This window comes from Athene noctua, chromosome 1 (assembly GCF_965140245.1).
Source record: "Athene noctua chromosome 1, bAthNoc1.hap1.1, whole genome shotgun sequence".
NCBI lineage: Eukaryota > Metazoa > Chordata > Aves > Strigiformes > Strigidae > Athene > Athene noctua.
Window position 1 is genome coordinate 64,882,242 of NC_134037.1, and position 26,766 is coordinate 64,909,007.

Consider the following 26,766-nt stretch of genomic DNA (forward strand, 5'->3'; position numbering starts at 1 on the left):
ATGAAATTGTCTTTAAATGGGAATTGCCCATAGTCATAATAAGCTATAATATTTTCTCACATTCTGTAACAAGCTTGACACAAGCATCAAAAAATCACTAAAATGTACCTTAAAATACTTGATAATTGCTCAAGCACAGGATCTGACCTGGTCTGGCTCTTATTCGAGTTGATAAAAAGTAACTCGCTGCCCTTATGTGATCTTATTTTTGTTAAATAATAGCAGAACGAGTAAGAAACTCAGACACACACATTCAGACCAGTTAGTGAAGAGGTTTAGATCCTACACAGAGACTTTTCTATGTCATGGAAAAGTACCTCAGAAATGTTCAGTCACATTTAAACATACTGTGATAGGATACCCTCTAAAGCAATCACTCCCTGCATGCTGTTTTCAAGACAAACCCAGGGATGAGTCCTAAGTGGTGAAAAAACTACTGAAGATTGGGATAGGAAGCCCAGCTGGCTCAGGCTGTCACACCTGCACAAGAAAAGGACTTGTCTTGAGCACCTGTTGAAGATGAGTACCAAAAAGATGTTCACTACTTTTTCTCAATAACCCTTTTGAAAAGAAGAATCAACAAGGATCAGTGGTTGTTAAAGGGGAAGCCATGCACCACTGTAGGATCAACCCCTGAATATATATGGTCTGAGTTCATTAAACTCCACACAACTCTGCAAATACTTCCCCTTGTAACTGAGAGAAGAACATGCTCCCTGTTTCTTTTGCTACTAGAATAATTACAGTGTATTAAGACATACCAGGCAGGTCAGAGAAAAGCTTGTTTGGAGTTTGCATTTCAACTGCACGTTATGCACTTGCATTGTAATATATTCAAACTGACAGCATCGTTATGGTGAATTAATCTAAATTATGTCTAGACATATATTTACAACAACAAGCATCATAGAGACTGTTTGGTGGCTGACTGCTCAGAGGAATTAAACAAGAAAATCGCAGGCTTAAACCTTACAAATAAATGACTAAATTGATAAATGAAAGAATAAATGAGTTCAGGCCATGCTTCAGGAACAATACCAAAATCTTCTCCTTAGAACTTTACTAGCTTACATGTTCCTTAACCAGTTTACTGCTTTTATTATCATCCCCTCTGCTGTAGTCTGCACAGGGAGTGCAGGGAAGCCACAGCAAGTCACAGGAAACATTACACAAATTCTGCTTCTGTGCAGTAAAAGTGCCTGGATATACCCACAATTTGAAAGATTATCATGAATCTCCTATGGTTATTTTAAGTCAGTTGTGTCAGGAAGCTTAGCTATCATTTTAACATCAATAAAGTTAAAGACATAAATTTAGCATTGTTCCACCACTAGTGGTGATAGGGGGAGAGGGAGGCTTGTAGTTCACATTGTTATTATTTATTATTTGTAAGGACAAATGCTTTAGGAACAAGGCTGATTGCTTTTAGCACTTTCTACCTACAGATAATTGTTTATTATGCAGCTGTAATAAATCCACAACACTGTCAGTGGATCGTGTAATTAATTGTGATTTTATAGACTGGCTGTATACAGTACTTCATCCTAAACTCACTGCGAGGTAAAAGCTTGCAACTGCAGGGCGAGGGGCAGTGTATGGGAGGTTTGGTGTTTCATGGTAGCTGTGACTCTCAGGAGAGCTCTCAGGGCAGCCAGGCACACAGGGATACAGCTTTACCACCCCAGGAATCTCCATGTCATCAGAAAGGATTGTGCTGCTCTGTCATGACAGCATTCCCCTGCCGCCACATAGGGACAACATGTTACCCACTCCTGGGGAAATGAAGTAAGTGCTTTCTCCCTAGCACAGAGTTAGTGAGAGGGGAGGGAACGGCCTCTGCCAGCCTGTTTGGTTTTGAGATCTTCATCCATCTGCGGTAACACGACCTTTGTGTTGCCATCCAAGAGCGCTGTAGAGGGTCTGAGGAATGAAAGCAGGCTAAGCCCAAGTAGGGGTGGAATTAGATGTTGGACAAGAGAAATGTGAGACCAGAGATTGCTTCAGCACCAGGGCTTTGTGTCTCCCAGTGTGCTGGAAAGCACTAGTGATTTTTACACTAGAGGAGTCTCAACAATAAATTCAACTGTTTGCCATGTTTTCTTCATGGGGAAGCAGAAAAAATTAGCATGGGCACAGCCTTCAGAAACATGTCTAAACAGCTTCCAGCCTCGAGAAGGCTTTTACTTGGCTGACTCAGAGTGCAGGCAGAGCTACCGTCTGTGCAGATGTGCCTGGAGATAAACCAGGTGGAAACAGAGCAGTGCAAGTATTGTACATGTCCTACAGAAATGGGGGTGAGGTAAGAGTGATAGCCACACAGAAAGGTCATATTCATTTCTTAAGATTTCCCAAGAGGCCTGCACCAAACTCAGCATTTGAACTCTGGCACCTCCTGAATCCCGGGTGAGTAACTGCCAGTGCAGTGGAGATTTACCTTCAGGAGCACTATTGCTCCTTTAATAAGTTCTCTAATCACTCTGTCAAAAGTGTTTAATAGTTATTTAGAAAGCGGAAGCAGACATGTGAGCGTATGGTGTTAGTTAGACACTGCTAGAAGCAGGCTTGCATTTCTGGTCCCTGCTGGTTAAGGGAGGCGGAGGATATACTAGAGGTTTCAAAGGGGAGCCACAAAATTGACTTCTGGGCTGCCAAGTAGTCTGTAGGAGGGGAAATGTAAGGACCATAATTTATTCAGTTTACTGAATAAAAAAGGAGCCTGAGGTGATTTGAGTGTTTTGTACAAGTGTTAGCACATGGGATGGATATTTGAGAGCAGAGATCTGTTAAACTTTTACTGACAAAGGTGTGACAAGATCCAATCACTGATAAATGTCCTTCGTTGGGAGAAACTCCAAATCACAGCTTGCAATCAGTGGTGAGGACCTCACAGGATTGCCTTCAGGCTATGAAAGAATTCCTTCTCTCTCCCTCTGAGATATATTTTGATTACTTCCCTACCCACCTACCACTTTCTGAAGTATCAGACCTTGGTCAGGTGACAACGGTGGGGCTGGACCACTGACAGAAGGCACTACGTAATCTCAGCTTTCTGCTTCATCTATCTTCCCCTGATGCTCAGGGTCATAACAAGGGCTAGATTTGGGATAGGAAAAGTGTTTTACTCCAAAAGATAGTCATGCATCTTGATCAAGATCTTGAGCATTTTTTCCTTTATCTTTAGCGAGCAGTGCAGTTTGCAGGCTGGAATTCCTCATTGTCCCAAGGGCCTTCCAGGTGCAAATACTTGGTTGTATCTTCTCTGCACCTGGTGCAGAGCTTTTTCTCCCAAGAGCTGCAACACTTAGTACAACCATAGTCTTTGGGACATGCAGGAATTCAAACAGTTCCCTCAGGACAATAGAAGGACATCCCTACCCAAGTTAAACATTTAAAACAAAGTCCCAGAAAGTCCTTCTTGGCCACTGGCCCATCCTGGCAACGCCCAAACTCCCCATGCAAGTCCCCCAGGCTGACAGCAATGAGCACCTTGAAGACTTTCTCATTTCTATTCCCCATCAGAATCAGTAAACTGGAACTCTTTATGTTCATCTCCCTCTGTAACTTAATCTAGCAGGTGTTCTGAGAAGATCCCAAAATGAGCGCATTGCATTCAAAATGCAATGACAGGTGCTTTCAAAGCATAGTCAGAGAACAAGGTCTTCATGTACCTGGTGAAGGGTGAAAATGCCCAGCTGAGTTATGGTCAGTTGTCACAGGTTTAATTGTCCTTTCTCTGCCTGGGGGAATTTAAGTTCCAGGGGAATAAAGCTTTGCTTCTGGCAATCCCTTGAACACTCTAGTTAAAGGACGTTTTACAAGGAGGTAAACACCAACATCAGTTATGGTTTTGAAGAAAAGTGTAATGTCTACTCAATGTATTTGAAAGAAGAGCACTGACATATCCTTTCTAATGTAAATTAAGGCCTGGGAATACTAAGTGAACATACTCAGATACTTGCCTGCAAGAAGTGGAATAAGGGAGTTTTAGCCCCATTGTCAGAGTGCCCCATCAGCTTGCCTTCCCTCCTGTTTTATCCATTCTGTGGCACGCAGTTCTCCCATACACTGTATGAGGACCTTATCCCAGGACTAGCAAATAACTGAGCTTGTGCATGGTAGTCCTTCTGTGAACCTGAAGCTTAAGATTTCTGAAATTTCCAGCCAGATAAGAGAGAAACAGAGAAAGTCTATGCCAAAAGAAGAAGCCTAAAATTATTTTCAGAATATGGTCACTTCTGTAAATTGCCAGTGAGAAATACCTGGGTTTTTACAAAACCTTTGACACAAATGAAGTTATTCTGTGAGCAGAAGCAAAAAAATAATCTCTGATGCAAGCCAATAATTATTGGCATGCTTCTTTCATTCACGTTTTTAGACTTTTTTAAAATGGAAACACACCTAAGTGAGCTGTCTGTATATGTAGCTCTGTTTCCCCTTAGCTTTTGAACCTGCTTTTGAACCTACTTTTGATTTGAATCAAATTCGAGGTAAGAATAAAACCCTCAAAAGTCTTTACTGCCAGAACATTATTCTGGAGGGGAGTTGGAAGGTGAAAAAGTGCAGGGGAATCTGGAGAGGGGACAGAAAATATTAATATTGCTCTGCTAAATCAGCCAAGAGACACAGCCCTGTAAGAAACCTGACTTCATGTTTTGTGCTCATTGCTTTTATCTGACTTTTTCTTTCTGCAGATAATATCCATAGTTTCTGAAGGTCTGAGCCTCACTTAAAACCCCTTCCAATAGCTGCCTGTCCTTGTGACCCTTGCAGGAACAATATATTTGAGGGCTGTCAAATTTGGTTCACATCAGCCAACAAGTTCTTTGACTACTGAAGAAGAAAATATATGTAGGGTGCAGTTCCGACAGAAATGTGAAAGCTTGTCAGCCCTGCAGCCATGAACAAACCACCTGACATCAGCCGGAGCTAATGAAAGGAGAAGAAGAGCTCAAGCTACTTTATCCACTCCAACATATCCCTCTTAAAATAGCAGGTTGAAACACAGGCTAGTAGAAACTAGTTTATTGCTTTTAAATGCTTCAATTGCCACTTGTGATTCATCAATAGAAGAGCGGGCTACAGCATGCAGGGAGGTTTGTTTGGCCAGCTGTGAGCCTGAGCAAGTCCAGACCCATGTAACCAGTCATCACTTTCTCACTGTTAATATATCCATGCAGAGCTCTCTGTTGTTGTTCTTGGGAAGAGTGGGTGAGGATGGAGGGAACATGTGGATGAAATATAGTTCCAGGACAGCAAGCGTCATTTGATCAGCATGTAGAGAGGCATGGAGAGGAACATCTGCAATGTGCTATCATACATAGAGATTGCTAAGTCCTGACTGTCTGAATATTACATATTTAAGAGGTTGCAAAGTGATAATTAACTTTTGTGTCCAACATTCCAAGGTGAGAATCTTGTTAGTGAGCTTATTCATTCATGTTGGCCAATGCACATACATTAAAACAAGCACATATGTTCTTTTTATCCAATTTTTCTGTGCCCTTATGTATTTCAAAAGCTCTTCACATCTTAGAGAAACTAAAAATCTCATTTTCTAGGCAACACAATCAAAATAATGTTAGCGATTTTATTTTTGCAAAAATTATGTTTGCTATCTGCTTCTGTGGTGTAAATATAACCCATCCTACCATGTAATAGGAATTAATTTTACAGAGTGCACGGTTACTCAGCTCGTGAGGTCTGATTCTATTTTCAGTTATTAGCCATGAAAGCTACTACTGTACAAGCTATCAGTTCAGTGATAGCCATTTGGTGGGTAATTACATAGCTTACATTAACTCGGTGCCACATGTCATCTAAAGCATGAAGCACTTGTTCAGGAGTAGCTGTGTGTCTGATTGCAGTGTGCTATTAAACTTCTGCTGAGGAAATTTCTGTAGGCCCTATTTGCATTTACACTAATGGCTTTCTACACTGTTAAGGCAGGAAAAAGCAGCCTTAAACCAAGTACAGTTTTCTCATATTCTCTCCTCTGGGTTCCTTCACACTTCCTGAGCTATGTGATTATAATATACATATCTGGATTGGTTGAGAACATCTGTATATTTTCATATAGATGATTTTATCACTGCAAGTGCACACATGCAGCACAGATAATCTCTGCACACATGGTAGTCATATATATGCTGGTGTGTTGGATTTAATGCTTACATCTGACTCACAGTAGAACAAGTACACAGAGCAAGTGAGCAAACATAGCAGATGGATCAGACTCTGCACAGATGCTTTGTGATGCTGTATTCCTGTCTAGGAAATCCCTGACCCCAGCAGAAATCCTCAGTGCTGCAGCAGTAGATGAGGATTGGGACCAAGTATGAAGAAAGGTGAGTGTACATGGCAGTACAGCAGTTCCACAGTGATTAATTCAATTTAATTTAAATCAATTTAACATTTTATTCTGAACTGCTAGAAAATTACTTTTGGCACAAGTTATCCACACTCCCCTCTTTCTCTGCAGGCAGCCTGCGGCTCCTGGGGATGTTGAATTGCCTGCGTGCTTGACAGCCATGTCACCTTCCCTGACATCTAAGTAGGCATTTCCTTCTATCTCTGACCAGCAACTTGACAAGCAGCGCAGCAAGATGAAAAGGTGGTGTTTTTATGAGTAAAGGGCAGACAACTGCAATAAAAGCTGCCCCTTTAACTGATCACGAGCATCTCTGGTAGACTCAGCTAATAATGTTGCAATGCTGAAGAGCTGGAATTTAACAGAAGTGAGAAGCTGTGCTGCTGAGTGGATGGGGGCAGCCCAGAAGGTAAATCAGTAGCTGCTGGGGCTGGCAGGTGGAGCCACCTGGGCTGCCGTGCCGCCTGGGTGTGGTGCAGTGGGGAGGGATAAACATGAAGAAGTGGGAGGGGGAAGGGAAGAAAAGCCCCTATGAAAATATCAGCACGCTCTAATAAAACCTGAAGCCACAACCCCTGGGCAGAGGTTTGTTTTTCGGAGAGGGCAGCACGCGGCAGCATGGCCAGTGATGGCGCTTCCTGGCAGAGCACAAAGAGCTCCTTGTCGGGCTGCCGACGACTTGTCCCGAAGTGCTGCAGGCCCAGCTTTCTTTCTGGTCTTAATCACTTGGTCGCTTGCCCGTGGGTTTATCCCTGCTGCCGGTCACAATGATTTTAGCTAGAATTCAACTACATCAGCTGTTAAAAAGAAGTGTTTGGGCGAGGGGAGTGAGCAGTGGCTCAAGGCCCATCACGACTGCTTTCTCCTTCGGAGGGCCCAGGAGGCTGCAGTGAGGCCGCACAGCTGCATTCCACACTGACACACAGGGGCAAAGCCCAGTAGTGGGCCTGGCCCGCTCCAAGTGGCTTTTCCAACCCCCTTCAGGAATGACCCACCTCCTACCTGCCCTGACGGGGAGGGCGTCCTTCCTGACCAGCCCTGCACCTCTGCCAGAGGACCTGGCTCCCACCTTGGCCTGCCCAAAACACCTGCACCTCATGGGGCTGCAGCCTGCGCCATGGCCCATGCCATGGCTGCCCAGGCCTGTGCAGCACAGCGTGAGTGCAAGCTGCCCTGGTGAGGGGCACCTGCTTCCAGCAGCATCCCCATGGCGGGGACAGGAGGGAGTGTCGGGGCTGCCAGTGGTGGGTGGCAGTGGCGGGGGAGAGGGGAGGCAGCTGGGAACAGCCCCAATGAACCAGCTTGGGAACCGGTCATCATCTTAATAGCTCGGCCTCTGCAATCAGATAAAAGTGCTGCTGCTGCGATCCAGAGGGAGATAATGGCAAGCTTTAGTCAAGGGGTTGAGCTCGCATACCCCTGCCGCTCTGCTGGGGCCTTTGCAAAGATGGGACAGGGACAGCTGAGCAGCTGCTGGCACCTCCTTAACACTGTTGCAGATGTCTGCTTGGGGCCAAGGGGAGTCATGTCATTTCTCTCCCTTGCGGACAAGGCGAGTCTGAAGGCCTATCTTGGATGCAGAGGCATGCAGCACCAGTGTGCAAAGCAGCAAGAGCAATCCCAGCCCTAATTTTCATCTTCCATTAGGTTGACTGAATCTTCCTAGCAAAATGATTTATGGAACCAGCAGCCGCATCTTATGGATGTCTTTGAGCAGTTTCTTTTTTGAGACAGACATTTACATTCATAAAAAAGTCGATGGATTTGCATTAGTATGGAGAACTTCCATCTCCCAGTGAACTCATCAAGACTTGACCAAGGGCAACACTCCTGGAAACAGGCAGCTTGTAAAAAATTGCCTAGCTGTCAGCATCACATCAGGAAATGCTGTCCTGTGCATAGGTCACCTACACAGTCATGGCTGTTCTGAACAGGCATGACAGCTGCAGCTCTTGGCCAGGTCTTGCATGACATACCACCATGCATCTGTCTGTGGTTAATATGTGAAGCTGCCGTTAGGGATGCTGTGCAAGGCAAACAGAAGATTCAAATGTGTGGAGCAGGCTGTTCTGTCCTGCCAAACTTTTTTTCTTTGACCTCTCTGCCCCGAATACACAAGCTGTCCTGGTTTGCACAGCCCCTGCAACCAAATTTGAAGGAAGTCACACTAGTTTTCTACTTTAAACTCACTTGCACCTGTTTATCTTTCCTAGTGAGTGTATGAGCAACAAACGTAGTCTCATGCTTCTTGCCTCTACCACCTCAAGAGGGTATCTGCCACTGCCACTCACATCTCAGCTGAATGTAGGCAATTCTTCCTCAGGTGGCTCTAGAAAAACATTTAAGAAAACACACTTTTTAAAATACTTCCTCTTCTTTTTAAAGTTTTTTTTAAATTTTAGTTTCAGCTTTTTCTGTAGGCTCTTAAAGGCAGGTATGTCAAAATGCTTACAATTTTAGTACCACTAAATCTCACTAGAAGCACAAGCTGGATTGCTAAATTCCTAGACACATTTAGTATGTGGCATTCATTTGTTTCTATTCCGTTACTTCTGCAAAGGAATGAATACAGATAGCATAAATTAATATGGCACAGGAGAAGACAGTAGATTTGACCACAGCTTGCTTCTGTTGGTTTTTTGCTCTGCTGGCCAGGGGGATGACACTAGTACAAAAGGAGAATCAGGGCAATATGACTGCCCCAAGAAGCCCAAGACTGCTCCACCCTGGAGCACCTCAGAGGGGAAAGCAGCCAGCCCCATGGTTCACCCCAGGATGTTGAAGCCATGTCACATCAGGCACAGGCGGTGGCTGGCAGGTGCCACCTCCTGCAAGGTCCCAGGGACATATGGTCTCTCAGATGGCAAATCCCCAGCTGTCAAGACCTCTCCTACACATCCCAGCTGCCCATGCTGTAGGCAGCTGATCAACCTGATCTGTGACCCACTGACAAGCTGCACCCAGTGGGTGGGATTGCAGTAGAAGGGTGCTGTTCTGCAGGTGTTTGTGATACAGGGCATTTGGGAAGAGGGCAGGGAGGGGAAAGAGGAGAAAAGGTAAAGCAACCAACATCTACTTTCCCAGTCTTACAGTCCGCATGTGAGACCTGAGGTGTTGGCAGCATGATTGTATAGGGACTGAGTGTGGTGATACAGGTACTGCAGGAAGGCTCAAGAGAGTCATTCATATCCCTTCATCCTGAGCATGTGACTTGTTTTACTGGGAGCTGCTCTGGCTTTTAATGAAATCAGATGGTCAAAGCAGACTACGGGGATTTGAGAACGTGTAGTTTAATTGAGCAATTTTTCCCTCTTACGTTAAAAAAAGAGTTTTGCTATGCTGACCGAAAAGCTATGTTTTGTTCATCAGATCATTTATTCAGATCGATAGTCCACAGGATAATTAAAATTTAAGAGTTAATTAAACTAGCAATGATCTAAGCATAAGTCTATAAAGAAGAAAGGGAATCAGATACCTTATATCTCCTCTTAGAAGTCATGACTTCTATCACATATAATTACTTTCCCCTGTGGTGTGCATGGGAAAGACCTGTTTCTTAATGAGGACATTTTCTATTAAAAACAGCAGGAGAAAAGTTCAGACGCGAAGGACTTCATCTGTAAGGCTGATTTTTGAATGAAATCAGTCCCAGTCTGGCAAAGCAGTGGCGCAAATGTTTATTTACGAGTGTGTGAATAGTTGTGTTGCCTTTAATGTCATCACTTCTGCTCCTGAAGTTAGGCATGTCCTTAAATGCTTTGTTTGAGCAGCCCCAGAGCACTCACTGGAGGCTCGTTCAACTGGCAACGCACAAACCAAGCACCTAGGAATCATGGACTTCAAAAAACTGCCAGCCTTATACAGCTCCTAAGGTCCTGGCACCTAGCTGTTGCTCTGGCAGTGACATGACTTGCAAGCAGACTGTGAAGGAGGTAGGACTTGTGGAGATAGGGTACAGAGCTTCATAGAGAGTCATGCTTGCACTGAAGGGAAAATATGCTGAAGATGCATTCCAGGGGTGGGAGAGTTGAGCTGTAGGGTTGTTTATGGGAATAGGACAAAGTGGATTGTAGGGCTGTGTGGAAAGATGGTGGGTCTTATCAGAGGTGGGCTGTGGACCACACAGGTTTTTGGAATAGAGGTGCTGAAAGGTTTGGTGGAAGTCTGTGGCACTGCACATGGGGAAAGCTGCAGAGCTGGCTGCAGGAAAATAAACTGAGGACTGTATGGAAAACTCCCTGGCTAACAGTGGCAGCTATAAAGCAACATCTAGGGATTTTCTCTTACCATAAACACTGTCAATTTTTCTTTCTGTTTTTTTGCAAGGTGAGATTCTGCATAGACTGCAAGCTGACTTAGGTCATCTCAGTAGCATGGATTAATCATGCAGGATCCAACTGTTCATGCGGGCAGTTTCTATAGACACTTGAGTTCTGTAAATGTAGCTGACATGGTGATCGGAGAACAAGATTGCTGTGGAAACTACTTCAGGAAGCTCTTGCACTTCAGATGTGGCAATGACCTAAATGCTCTTTAAGGGTACAGGGAGTGGCTTGTGCTGTAACCAAGTCAGTCAGTGAAAACACTTGAAAACAGACCTAAGGAAACAATACAAATTTTTTCTTCAGTAGTCATTGTTTGATTTTTTGAAAAAAATACATTGCATTTTCTTATAATGGCCAGCTTCAGTTTTCCCCCAGCCCACCTTGCAAGAAGGAATGAGAGCCATTTGGCTGACTCCTCATGTTTCATGGTAGAGGATATTTTCCCTGTTTGATTCTGGATTTGAGAAAGCAAGTAAGTAGGGGGTTGAATAAGAAGACGGCTTCAGCTGAGCATCAGTTTACTACTGCTCTGTGCCCTCTCTATTGAAGAATGTCTCTCTGCAGACAACCTTAGTGTCTGGAGCCCTGATTTGTTGAGCTCCTTCTTGTTTGGTTCAGAGGATGAACCAGTATCTTCTCCAAGCAGCTTCAAGGAAGTAGCACAATTTAAGTGTTGACTAGAAATCCTTTATCAAATACTGAAGAATCTGGGAAACATATGGCAAAAGCATTAATGGGTAAGCAGTGAACAGAAGATAAGAATAATACTCATCGAAAAGCACTTAGTGCAAATGATTTGTTGAGCTCTGTTTGCAGTAAATACAAAGTTTAGATAGATGTATATACACACATTTTTGTATATCAACAACAGCGTCTGCTCTTTCAAGGTGCCTGCCTATTCACATGGTGTATCAGTCTATCCATCAGGGTAGCAACAATAACGTTGCATGAATTTCAAGTCACTGAGTGTATATTTTTGGGCATGCTTGATCTCTGGCTAATTCCTACCTGTAGCAGGAATACATTTCAGAGTTCTCAGTTCTCATGACTTCAAATGCCAAGCAGAGACACAGGCTGATAAAATAGGCTCTTTCTGGTTTTGTTTGCTGACTTGGAAGGGCAAGAATAAGTGCTACCAGGACACTCTGCTTGGGACCACTTAGCTGAAAGCAATCAGCCAGCATCATCTAAGCTTTTCCAGCACTGTTGTAACATGCAGGTACACTTTGCTTTCAGCCTTTGAGGAGCAGTGCACATAAGGCAGCCCTTCACAATGATGTTTGTTTCTTCCCCGGCCTGCCCATCAACTGTGGAGTTACCAGAAATCAACTAAACTCCAGGCTTGTATGAAAAGGCATCAGAGGTGACAATGAAATGAACCCAGATGATCCCCCTAATGACTATTCCTTTGGGATTCATAAGACAGAATGGACTGGGCTCTACAGGGCTCCCATATTATGTTAGTTTATAAGTGAGCCTGTTTGGGACTATCGCTGTAGCTGAACTTGCATTTGTTTCACCTTTTTCGACCTGGTGGAGATGGAGATTACAGAGCCAGGTGAAACCTCAGTGTGGATGTGGGGAAGAAGAAAGTCTGTGCAGTCACAGGACTGCTGCATCATATGACAGGGAGTATGTGTGCAAAGCAGGGAGGGGCTGGTGGCAAAAAAGGACAAGAGCCCTCATGTTTGTGTTATAGATCTGCATCACTGTACCATTTGTTATCATGATGACCCCCAGCTTTCCTGGGGAAAGCACTCACTTTCAGAGCAGTTGGCAATGGCCCTCATATTCCAGTAATGACTAGTTAATCTCTCAAACAACCCTTCTGAGATACTGGAATGAACTTCTTACCAGGTAGGGGTCACAAATGTTTACCTTCTTATTGAAATACTGGGTGTCCTACGCACACTTACGCACTTCCACATAGGCATATACACAGCTGCATAAAGAAACCAAGCAGTAATTTAGCTGTGTTAAGAAAAAGAATTGCAGCAATCTGGCAGAGCAAGAAAAGAGGCCCCCCAGTGTGGGGCTTGTGCCTGGACCCTCCCTGGGTCCTGCCATATGTAGATATGTAGGCAGATACCTTGCAGAACCACTCTCTCCTGTCTATCCTCCTCTGCCTTTGGATTGCCCACTACTACCTCTCATTCTGTGCTAGCAAAACCACTATGGATCTATGCAAAACTAGACTGGGAGGATGGAGTGGAGAGGGAGAGATTGGCACTGTTTCTTTTTCTGCAAGTTGGTTTTAGTCTGTATCACCCATGGGACCTGGTTTAGTGCTGCACAGGTGCAGGTGCAGTAGAAGGGAAGATAACAATAAGAAATTGAATGCGAGGGTAGACAAAAATGCATCTTTATGGTGCATTTCTGGCTTTAAATGACCATGAAATCTATGGCATTTCTGTAATATATTATCTCAGGAAAATGTATCCAGTTCCACTCTTCAGGCTAAATTTATGGGAGGAGAGTGGAAGATAAAACTTCATATTGGAAACTAAACTCTATGCAGAAATCACTACCATGCATCCATGCATCCATGCATCCATCCCTATCATTAATCTACTATCTGAATACATCTTACTACTATCTATCTCACATTTCTCAGTGGACTTTAACATTATTCTCTTTTTTTCTTGTACAAATGGAAAGTAGTCAGATTCTCTGATGAGTTCCAGATAAGTAGACAGAGAATGGCATGCATCTATGAAATTTGTTTCTCAGCTTCTGTTATGTTCTTAACGTAGAAAAACAAAGGTGGTGATAGAAGGGGAGGAGTAAGGGATACTGAGCCCAGCATTTCAGCAGTGCCCTTGAATTCTTGTTTTACCTGTTCACCTGTAATTGTAGCTTATCAGAAGCACATCAGAAGCCTCGGGTAGAAATACAGATAGATCACTGGACTTGAAAAAATGAAGCCACGGGCTCCCAAAGTGCACAAGGCCAGAATCAAGACTGTGCTTTGCTGAGAATATAGTGAAATGCATTAGGGTCTCTATAACAGAGATAAATCCTTAAGGTGTGCAGGGGAATGTCTCATAAACTCAGTCTACTTCTCAGCTCAAATGCTTATTTCTAAAAGTGGAAAAGAAACTCATTCTCCATCTGCACGCACTCCCCTGGTTTATGGCTAGAAAGGCCTACCAGGATAAACAGCTAGACTCTAATCTTCAATTTCATGAAGTGAGGCACATCAGTGCACTTGAGGATCTGGGCTTCAGCACGAACTCAGAAGACGGGCCTTCAAACAGAGTATTTGCTCAACACAACGTGGTGTTTTGTAGGGGTACCCTCAGATGACTTCAGTGATTCCTGATTAGGAAAGTATATTGAGATGAGCACATACACCTCTGCCAATGCTTGAGAAACCCAGTCATATGGTCAAAATGAGCATTAGCCATTTAATAATTCATTTAATTGGGAAAAATCATGAAAGGTGTGAGTATTAGGAGGTCAGGAAAATTCCCACAAAGCATTCAATGTCTCCTCTTAGAGCACTGGAAGGGAAAGTGCATGATATAAAACAGTACATTTGCTACAGATGGTCTTTCAAACCTGCTGCAAACCTGACATAATGTAAACCAGCAGATTTGTGTCTTCTGAACAGGCAAAACATGTATATGACTTCAGCTGGTTCATCTGAAGATGAGATTTCATGACTACTTGTCTTATCAGACCAGAAATAAGAATGAATGATTCATACAAATACCACAAAACCATATAAAACACCATACAAAATTAATCCTGATTCAGTTTGAACTAAAATGAAATTCTGAACCATATCCTGAAAGTGATTCAGTTAAGAACTGTGATCTAAGCACCTGTTCTTTCCATATGTGTTCTCTCTTCATATCAAACTATAATACTCAGGTTGGAAGCAGAGACTGTGTTTGAATAACTGGAAGCACATATTCTTTTGGAAAGGCCTGTGACCATGAAGTAGAACATTCCCCTCCAAAATCTTAAAATTCACACACAAAATGAGAGGTTTACAGGAATATTACTACATTCATTAATGTTTGGAAAATTTCACATCACCACACTGTAACAACCCTGCTTGCAGATTAGTAGGCTGTACTTCAGTGCTTCACAGTGATGCACTTCTGGATTTAAAAGTTTTGTATGTTTATCCCTATCATCTCCAAGCTTTAAAGAAGTGTATCCCATATTCTCCTTTGCTGAGATAACCTGGAAAAATGCACATTGCCGTGATACTAAACAACCTATGTGGCTGCAAACTGTGAGTTTTACCAAATGTTATTTGTGACAGGATAGCAAAGCTCAGCTTTGGGAAAAGCAGCCTGGAGCTTCATTTTCTGTTTAGATTTAGAGACATCAGAATTGGTGGCTCCCCTCCAAGTGGCACTGCCTAGGGTGGCTTTCATGGTATCACAGGAGATGTCCTGCAGCTTCCCAACCCCTCCTTCAGGTCAGTGTTCGGCCCTGCTCATAGCTCTGATAAGCAGCAGATTACTTCCAGACCTTTACATGCCAGAGATATCCCCTGGGTGTGGTACCATAGCACTTCATATTTAATACTGTCATGACCTTGTATATAATAACTGCATTAAGATGGTAAGTATGCACAAAGTCCAACATGTACATGCTCGAAGAAATGTTTCCTCTGGTTCATGGTAAATGAACAGAGGTTTGTCATTCACTCAGGTTATCAGCTTTTCCCCCTCTTCTGTCTTCTGTGACTTTTATTTAGTGGCCAATGCTTGCAACATAGTGGTTGCCTGGGGAATTATGATTGTTTGTAGATAACATTATTTAAAATGAACATCCTGAGGCTGAAAAGAAAGGGGAAAGGCCTTTCAGTTTTACCAAATGTACATATGTTCCCATTGTGGGGTTTTTTTTGCTAGCTGATATTCTAATAAACTGGATGTTTTGTTATGAGCACCAAGAATCTAATCCAATTTTCACAAAAGGCAATGGAAAATAATCCTTTTGTTTTTCATGTGTCTCAGATTCTGTACCAATTGTGTTTTCCCTCTCTGCCTAGCAGATATATGAATAAAATGCTGCAGATGTGGTTTTGATTGTCATTAGTTGTTCTTTAGATCATGTTATTCCTCTGCTGAGCCCAATTATTTCATTAGAACATCTGTTTATTCCAGATTTTTTCCTTTTGGATACCTTTTCATCTCCATTTTGAAATCCTAGAAGTTGTTCTCCCTGAGAAAAAGGAAAAAGTCTAATTTTTAATGCTGTGGAGTTATAAGGGGGGGTGGAAGCAACAGTGTCAGGGACAAAATATCTCTGCTTCTGAAACATGGAAGAAAATTGTTTTTTCAATACATCGTGCCTCTGTCTTGTATCTAAAATTTAAATATCTAGTGTCTTATCTTCTCTCTTCTCTCTTCACTAGTCTCCCTGTCCTCCTCTTTTCAGTCAGTGGTAAGCAAGGAGCCATGTCCTTTCTTGCTCCTGAGGACATGATGCATCTGGCTTCTTTTAGAAGTCTATGTATGGACAAGGGGAATCAGGTTCTGGAATTGCCTGTTCCTCACCATTAACTCGGAGGTGAGTTAAAAAAACTGAATCAGATGCAGATGACAGCATCTGTAGATATTTTGTTTAGGTCACAGGCTGTTGACCTGTCAGATGATAGACAAAATCTGTTCCTAAAGAAAAAGTGAAATAAAGTCATAGCTAGAAGCAAGGTAGGAGAGATAATTCTCTGAAAAACATAAAACTCCAGCAATGGCAGGTTAACTCACAGTGACTGTTTCTGAGGATTGGCAAACAAAAAAGCAGAAGATGCTTGTTTGCTTGGAAAAGACTTCTTGATTGCTTACTCTTCATGGTGAACCTCAATACATTTATGAGTTTCTGTAAACCCCACCAAATATTTTTGTGAGAGTAATTCACAGTTGTCTTGCCAGAGAACTAGTTTTCTTTTTGGAATAATTAGATACTATTTTTCATTGTGCTTGATTGAGAGATGAATATAGCTATATCACTGTGCACTACCTGATGTTGCAGATGAGTTTAATCCATGGTTTGTTTATATTTGTTCTTTTTTTTTTTTTTTTTTTCATTTTAATGGAACACTTCATGTTATACAATAGAAGACCTATCTTAAAAAAAAATTTTCTGCCAGTGGGTAGTATATGTTTTGCAGTATGTATTTGGTTTGTATGTTGGACTTCTGTCTCCCATAATTTTAATAATTTACTTCATTCTCAGCTGCCAGTTTGAACATTAGCCTGCTGTGAAGTAGCTAAACTGACATTTTTATGTAAGTTGAGCTTCTGAAGCTGCAAAACATGAACAGAATCATAATGAATGAATCTGTACATAATTTGTTATTTTTCTCCAATGATTTTTCACCTCCACCTGCATCTTCACAGTGATATAAATACTTCTGTATTTTGAAAGTGGGTGGGCAGAAGTGTGTGCATACATCTGATAAGCAAGAGACTTATGTATAGTTGCTCAAGCAACAACTATGAGAAGTCATGACAGAAGTGTGTTTGGAGATTGTGTAGCATCAGACATTGCCCTTTTGTCACTTTATTGGACTCCTCATGCAGAAAATATAGACAAAATCCGTTAAAATTCTTGCAGCAAGGCAAAATGTGTTTTTTTGGTTCTGTTTGCTGTCTCTGTGTGGCAAGCACAGCAAGAGCCAAGTTCCTGCCCCAGGTCCATGTTTGGAAAGGGATGTTTGCCATGAAGCCTCCCTGATTAGACTGTGCAAGGAACCCATGCTGGATATGGTGCAGGAATGCACCGCTGGTTGGATGATTACTGCAATGGTTTCCTCTGTGGTCTTCTTCATTGTTCCCTCTTGGTTTGCCAAAAAAAAAAAAAAAAAAGGTGATTTTCATTCAAGCCTCTCTTCTCTTTAAATCCTTCATTGGCTTCCTAATGACCTACACCTCACATTCAGACTCCTTGTATGGGCTTGAAAGACTTTCTGTAGCTCTCCAGTCTGTAACTTTAAGTGCTTTTGTGCTTGTTCACAGTCATGTCACAATGTCATAGTCATCCTTGATCTGAGCGTGGGTGACCTCTTCTTCCTGTCCCTAACCTGGTTATAGTGGAAAGGCTCTTGAAGTCTTACTCACAGAGGTATTGCCGCTGTCTCTTTTCACCACCCAGTAAAGCTTGTTTCTATTGTGATGAGGCCCAAGTTTATTCAATGATATCTTTAAAATGAATAGAAGCATCAACAAAACATGAGTCCTGCCAGACCCAAGCAGTTACCTTTTGAGGTGAAGGCTGTGGTTCTCATACTGCCTTAGTCCATAATAACCACGTTGGTTGTTCTCATTGTAGCAGCACATCTAAATTTAGGTTGTAAGTTCTTTGCCCATTAGATTGCCTATTCGCTGTGCCAAGTGCAGAACACAGTTTAGGCCCTGCATAATTTGGCTACTTACAGCTGGGGTGGCATGCTGTTGCTGGCTTGCTGACCAGGCTTTGCTACGCTCTGTTTTGATTTAATTACTGGGTGCAAATTAGTGTATTGTCTTTGACTGTTAAAACTTAAACCAAATCTGGAAATGGTTCCTCAAAGGCTGCCCCTTTGCTTGCTTCAGACCATGGAAATAGAGGGCTGCAGAGACGTTTCATAGGAACACCTCATTTTCTATGCAAAAATGTTTCTGGAAACTAATTTCCACAGAAAGAGCTCAGTTCCAGAGTTCCCTTTCCTCTTACCTTGAACCAGCTGACCTGCAGAATAACATGTAGCCAGTTCTGTTTCCTCTAGTGTTTGAGAAAAAAGGTCCAGTGTCTGAAGAGCTGAAAGTAAGTTATGTGTGTGTGTTTTGAGGGCAGCATAAGTAAGCATAGCTGGTGATGAACAAGAATTTTCTGGATCAACTGATCAGGTGTACATTTGTCTAGATGACCTTAAAAAAAGAAACAGAAGAGCAATGTATTATGTAAAATACATGTTAAAAGTTAGCACTAAAAATAAATTCTGACTGCTGTGCTTAGCACAACCACAAACTTTTCATGCATTCCTCCATTTGCTGGCAAATAGCATTAGGTTCACATTGTATCCAGGACACTATATAATGACTTTTAAGGCTTGGTCAGTATTTTAAAAATCCATTTGAGGTCCAATGAAATGAAAGTACAGTTTAATCTAATTAATTTAAAAAATAAATCCAGGTAATTTTTTTGTTTGAAAATGTCAAAGTAAAACATTTGAACTTAAATAAACACATTCCTTTATTTTTTTTTCCCTAGCTGAAACAATTCCATGAATTTGCTAGGGATTTCCATGCAATTCTACCAGATCCAACCCCCTTTTTTTTGTAGAATAAGATACACAGACAAAAATGTTTCAAATTCTTTCCATACTTAGAAACATGTAAGAAAATAATCATATCTGTCTGTAGGTCTGGGACCTCTTGTCTTTCCAAATGTGGGGGTGTAACTGGGCATTTGTGCCAACAGCCACAGAAAACATAAGAAGATCTTCACGGACACTGATAATATTTTGCAACAGTTTTGACTAGCTGGTGCCAAGCGGCTGTTTGCTTTGATGCCCGCCTCTTCCAATCTCTTCATTACTGGTTCCCCCTGGACTTGGCCCTGATAATTCCACTCTTCTTTCTCCCTGCCCTTCTTCTCTTTCTCCCTCTGCTTTGTCTTTCTATTTTGCTTATCACATTCCTGTCCCTGTCTCCAGTGAAACCAGGGCTGTGAAGGTACCACAGCATTTGCTGCCGTAGTTTTCTGTGTTTTATCTCCTTTCCTTAGTTTTTGGCTGTCTTGTCTGTTTTGACTGTAAGCAATTCAGGGATTATCTCTTCCTCTTCACCCACACAGTGTCTAGAACAGTAGATCTCCATTCCAATTTGATCCTTAACAACACAAATAATAAGTATGTAAATAGGATGGACAACAAGTTTTATGTACTTATTCAGATAGGAAATGGTAAAGAAGCATGATTCTTGCCCCAAAAACTCTCCCTATATGAAGCAAAATAATTCTGTCATCCTATAGTGGAATCTTTCCGTGCCTATTTTGCTTTAAGTGTGTTTTGTATTTTTATCTTCCACTGGCAGCCTTATGTGGCTCTATATAGCAAACTTTCTAGCACGATAATTTCTCACTCCTATTTTTCTTTCCTTTCTCCTGCAGACCAAATTCAAATTTCTCATTCTCCATATCCACAGCCTTATATAAATTCTCTCTTCTATCCTACTCTGCAAACCTAATTAAGAGCAGAGTCCTGCAAAAAGTCAGCACATGTAAAAGCTGGGGTAGGCTCCTGCACTGCAATTTCTTTTAAAGCAGTGATGAAACCAAATTGATAGAGGTATTCAGTGTATCCTACAGTGTTTCCTTATCTCCTGTGAGGGTAGTCTCTCACACAGCTGTTTGCCAGTGCTTCTCTGACTCACCCAGCAAAACTGGGATTGGAACAAATCGAAACAAACTGTTTCCAAGCTTTAATCCTAATGTCCTACACCTAGTTCCAAACCTGCACTAAAGGGCTTGCTTACATTCTTCCCCCTCAATCCACAAAGTCTCTTACATAAAATGCTTTCCTAGGTCACTCAAAAATCATTTTGTGGTGATTCAGTGGTCCATAATCTTTAATGAGTTTTTGGCACTGTTCGGTGACTGCTTGGAAATTTGAGGAGTGCAAGTAAAGCTGCACTGTAAAACTGTATGAAGGAAAATAGTTTTTTGGGGCTCATCATTTATAGCTCAGCAAAGATCAAGTATGAAAATAGTGCAGTCTCAATTAGCTTCTGGTCTGGATGATACTGGTAAGCTGTAAATAAAAACCGTCTGTGTTTTGCTGGACTGTGAATAGGCTGCTTTGAGCAGCCAAGGAATGGCTTGAACTGGCTGTCAGAGGCTCAGAAAAGCCCCAGTCTGCATGACAGGCTGCTGCCCTGCTCAGCTGTTGGCAGTTACCTCATAGTCTGGGGGTTGGTTTTCTTTTTCTTTTAAATTAACTTGTAATAAACTTCAAGTTAACCTTAAACTGGGGTCAGTCTAAGGCTAGGTAGGTGATATATATGCCTGATACTAAAAACATCTAAAGGGTTCTGATTACCTCCTGTTAATCTAGTTACAGACCTTAATATAAGATAGAAACTATTCTGGTCCCACAAATCTCTAGTCTTCCTAGCAATAGGATAAGAATAGGCCTCTTGGCTATTTTTTTAGATCCTGGATTTTTTTTTTTACTAGCAGTGATCAACACATGTTGTTCATTTCCCCCCCCCCCCGAAGTGGAACCACCAGAGCTAAATGCAAATACAAATGAAGCATAGTTTCTGTAGACTAGAGGCTCTTGGGCAGGGGAACTTACAGCCTTTAAAAAAAGAAAAAAAAGGAAAAAGAAAGAGAGAGGAGGAAAAAAAAAAGAAGATTGTCTCCCTTTCCTAAGGGCCACTTCCAGATATAGTCTTCCAAAGAAGAAATGGATACCACCTTCAAGATCTTGATGTGATGTGATCTGCTGCACTGAGGTCTCCAGGCACTGTTACTGATTTTTCAGGATTTTGTCAAAAACCCATTGTCCTAGAATTTTCTGGAGCAGAGTTGATCTGATGAGAGATCAATATCAACTTTTTTTTTTAATATTCAGTAAAAGAAGTTACTCATTACCATCAGTTGACATAATTAAATTTCTACTTTGGAAAAACATAGGTGAATGTTTTTAAACTACTGAAATACCCACTTCTGTCAAAATATTTTTCTAGTTAAAAAATTAACTTGGTTTACCACAAAAATGCTTGGTCTTTCTAAATGGTTAGAAGCAAAGTGTGTTTAAGAATTACATTCATGCAATATTTAGATTTACCAATCAAAACTTTTCCTCTAACCTCACAAAAATAGTCACGTGTTCCACTTTTGTCTGAGGAAAACTGTTTATATCTAGAATGTTCTTGTAGAAGCATTGAGTGTGAAATGGCTTTTTAGGTGACATCCTTTCATTTTGCAAATCTGCCAAATCTATTCTTCTCTCCCTGTGAAGTGGTCAGGTGTTAATCAACATTACCCTATTAGCTATGGAGTTCTCTGTTTTAACCACCTGGGGATGATATTGTTTGCACAGGTGCCCTAGCTGGGGAACTGAATTAATATCCATTTTCCTTGGCTAAAAGGCTTGTTTTTCATGTCTTGCCTGTCTTTTTGCAAACATAAATGCAGAATGTCTTTTGGACTTGCATTTACAATTAGCTGTTTTCACACAACAGGCTTTCTCTCCTGCTGATGCTGGTTCATTAATATGTAGATACATTTTCATGCTTTCACAAAAGGGCCTGATCCTTTCCCCACTGAAATAATTAAATGTCTTGCCATTAATATCAGTGGAAGCAGTGTCTGGCCCTACATCAGTACTCCTCTTTTCCTGAAGAAGTTGCAGGCCTTCCCAAAATTGGTGGTTAGACGGCAGGTTGCTCTCCATTAAAGACAACATTAAGGCGTGCAGCTTTTCCTAGTCTGTTGTTCTCGGTGTTCTCAGTCACACTGAGTGTGCTCTCTCTGTTGACAGTACTCAGTCTGTCACAGTCCCCAGGCTTGTAGTCCTTTTCACTGGAATTTGGATACACAGATCTGAACTGCAAATGTTTCCTGTCAGATTATCTGCCTACCTACCAGCCAGCCACTGCTTAATACACTAGTTCATTTATCTTCCCTGTGAGTTAGGAGTCTTGGAAAACAAATCCTTTTTTCTCCTTAGGAGGCTTTGCTTCTAGTTTATATTTCTACAGCTCTTTATGGAAGAACAAATCAGAGGGATTAGCTTTGTACGTAGCTCTGAAGGAGGAAAGGCTGATTTGTTCTATAGGATGCATCCAGACTCTATGACATATCCCCTCCCCAGTAAACTTAGGAGAGATTTCTGAGTTAGGTCTTTTATTAATTTGCCCTGACACAGAGCCCAATTAAACTGAATGTGAAGGTTCCTGGGGTTTCAGTGAGATTTGGCTCAAACTGTGAAAGGACCCAGGTTCCACAAAGCAAATACCTGCTGCCTTTTCCAGGGTATTTGGTCTTGCTTCTAAACAAAATGAAGCTTACTTAAGCCCACTACCCAGGAATGGATACATACCCTAACCAGTTCTGTGCAGGATAAAATAAGCTGCAATTTTCAGTATCTATTTTTTCTTCCTAGCAGACTTGCAGATCATTTTAAATCACTGAAATGAAAATAATGTTATGGCAACAAAGGGACACACTACTCTGTTCAAGCATACCTTTCCCAAAGCCACAAAAAATGGCTGTTTTCTGCTTTAGCAGACGAAGACTCCATCCAAGAACACCATGCAAATGCAGGAAGCCTTAGATACATGAACATTTGGCACACAAATGACTCCCTCTTCTGCCTGCACCTGCTTAAGTTTGCCTACATTTGGTTTTGACTAGCTCCCTTCTATGAAGGTGATAATGGAAGAGCATCTGAGAATGGAAGAAACTGGTAGTTTCTTATATCATAGCATCGAACATATCAGCCTAGAGGGACAGACTTTCTCTATAGCTTCTCTAGAAATCCACCTTATAATGGCAGCTGGGAGACTAGGTATTACTTGTGGGAAAACTGGGTAGGATATAAGTAAAGATGATCTTGGTCTACCCTAACCAGGCTACATATCCATAGGTGGTGAAGTCTATGAACATAAAGGCAGAGTGATGTATTTCACCACCTTGTTGGAGAACTTTTCTCACACGTTGTTGGGGATGCCTGAGTTTTGGGAGTGGGAGAGAGGGAGGCAGGGGTGGAGGAACAGCGCACAGGGGAGGTTTGCAGCACAGCATCCAGCTTCCATCTATCTCCAGTCTTGCTGATCGCATGGATGCCTTTGAAGAATTTTGAATCAGGTAAGATTTTCCTGCTTTAGATATGAAGGGAACAAAATGGCTGCTCCATCTCTCTCCTATCCCTTGGCTAAAACAAACATGAAAATGAGGGTAGGACAGTTGGCAGACCGGACAGATGTGTAGTGTAGTGGTTGGAGAAGCTGATTTCTGGAGGAAGAAATGAAATTAAGATAGCCAGCATTTCCTTATCTCTGATTTTTCAAAGATTTTTGAGTGTCCTTTATAAATTGGCATTTGTAATTGCTTTAAGATACTGTGTTCAAGTGCTCTAAGTGTTTTTTGAAATTGCTTCCAAGGGAAGAGTTTTCTGAGATGCTACCAGATATAAAGTAAATAACGCAGAGCTGAATTCCTTACCTCCTTCTTTGCTGTGCCGTTGCAGTGACACAAGAAGCCACAGGCACACACAGCTTACAGGTCCTGCACCCCAGCTGCCACTCCCTTAGCACTCACCCACTTCTCTCTCCTTCCTCTGCCCCATCCTCCAGCAGCTCCATCCCTCCTTCCTCATTTTACTCCACAAACTCTTACCTTTCAGTCATCAGACAAAGTGGTTCTTACCTCTCACCTGAACCCCATAATCATAAATCATTAATTACAAGACCTCTTCTACACGAATAGAAGTCTGGTGAGGATGCTTGTTATTTAGATGACAGAGAGAGTGTTTCCTGTTTATCCAGTTCTGCTCTTAGGAAGTATCCTGCTACAAATAAATGCTTTGGCTGAAGCCTCAGCTTTCACAGGATCATCCTGATTTTACCAAGGCGAGTCCACATCCTGGAACCTGCAATTGCACTTTAATACCTTGGAAACTATTTTCTTGCTCACAAAAACTTTATTTTGCAATGTTATCATATAGGCATGTAATGCCATTGCCACAGGCTTTTCTGCTGTCATGTCACTGTGTTGCAAGGTGACACACTAGCATTTGCAAAGCAAAAAGAATTCCAACCCAAAATAAGAGATTTGGGAAGATTTTGTTTGTTTTGAACCAGGACTGGTGAGTCAAAAATAAATTAACAGTTTAAAACATATCACAAAAGTCTTTAAACAGAATTTCAACAAAGCGTTCATTAGTCATTCTTCTATTACTGAGCTGCTTCATAATTATTGCTTATACATAGGAAGTTTGCTAATTGCTTTTATATTGAAATCTCTAATTAAATATTTGGCTTAACTAAATAATACATTAAAAATGACATGAAAGGACATGACATGAATAGCTGACTTCACTGATAATGGGGAAGATGCCTTGGGAGAGAGCTGCATGATAGCAAACAAGCTCACTGTTGCAAGGAATTGATCTATTTCAGTACAATTCCCTTCCAAAATGCTGTACAGAAATGGTCTTCTATCACTGATTCAATTTTTATTCAGTTCTTATTCTTATCTTGCTTTCTCAGTAGCCAAACCGGACCACATAGAGTCAGTCTCCTTTCCACTCTGTGTGTAGGGAATACCTCTGTCATGCTAGGTACAGACTGTGGGGGAATACCACAGAAGGGTTCCCCCCTTCCTAGTGATAACTTAATTTGTTTGCTATAAATGCAAATGGCTTCATTTTTAAGCACTAGTTACATCAGGTCTGGGCTATTTCTAGAGCCTCACAAGCAAAGATGAGCAATTTCCTCTCTGGTAATCTAACCGGTCTACTAAATTTGAGATTAACAGTCTTTCTGCCTTAAATGGTTTTAATGTTTCTGTCTACAAAGTCTTCTATGTTAAAAGAACAATCTAGCAACTGTATCACTTTTGAGAATACACATCCAAATGATTGAGTTTAAATTATTCCGTTAATGATCTTAATGAAAACACTGCATAAACTCTTATGATTTCTGTTATCCAACACAAAGATATAGCAATTTCTTCTAGTTATACACAATTGTTTTAATTTAAAGGTGAATATATTACAAGGTGAATTTAATTGCATATGGGCTAACACATTAAAAGGATTTCTAGTTAAAACATCTGAAATGCATCAGAAGCTGCAGCCAGAGCTTCACAGCTCAGTGACCAAGCTGCTCCAAACAAATGAATTGGATCACTTCATTGATTCAGATACAGGCACCAAGATAATGTATTTTCAGGTTGCTATTTTCAGCATTGACGTGGACTCTATCAGAGACCAAAATGTCGTATTAGCCATCCAGCTACTGAATTAATGTTCATAAAGATCACCTTGCAATGACAGTGCTTGGAAGATTTCAGCCAATGTGCATAGGCGTATGGAGAGTGCTGTATCAGAAACAGCTTTGAAGATTACGTTAAGATATATCTCCAGGCCATTCACAGTTTTTGAAAGAAGATTTGTGACACAATCACCTTGGTGTTTGCCATTGTCATCTGTAGTTTGTGCATATCGCTATGCAGAAGCATTCAGACAGTCACTTCTCTCAACAGCAGAATGATAGGGGAAGAGGAACCTCAGGGTAGAATGTTACAATGATGCTATCAGAATTGGTTTTGCCATTGCATCAGGTGGGAATAGGACTGATCTTGAGACAGTATGCACGGGCACAACAGGAACAGATGCTTCATGGAAATTTTTTTACATTTTATTTTGCCCTGTGTTGGACAGTCCTTTCAAATGCCAACTTCCCTGCTCAATAAGGGCATATCATGACAATTAAAACCAGGCAATGTCTTGTAAGCCACTAGATTTTAACCTTTTGTAGGAAAAGTTAGAAGAAGACAATATAATTTGTGGGAGAGTGAGTCAGCCTCATTTCCTGGCCAAATTCTATTTAGGGTTATTAGTTTCCTTTTGTCTATATTCCCCCACATTTTCAGAGACGCTGTAGTTTAAATTCAAACTCACAATATTCTGACATGCTGTTAAAGGTCTGATTCCTTCCACTGCACAGGTGACTATGCCAAGGTTGTGGGAAGAGCAATTCTCGCTTGTTAAATCATAGCATTCTGCAGTCTTGGCTTAGTCTTTACATAAAAGGTGATGTATATATATAGATTTCAAAGGAAATGTATTAATCTTTATCACCTTAATTATTTTATGTTTCTTTACTCCTATTGGGAATGAATACTTTGAAGTATTTTATAATGTCATATATTTCTAATTCTGCTTTTTTAAGAACATGAACTAAACTGTGATCTTCAATAGGATCTGAGCTGGTATGTGAACTTTGATCTAAATCTAAGTGTTTTAGATCTTTCAAGCAGTGTTGACATGACTAGTGGATAGAGCTTCTGAAGAACCTCTGAATTGCAAGCACTATAAAGTCATATTGACTTGGC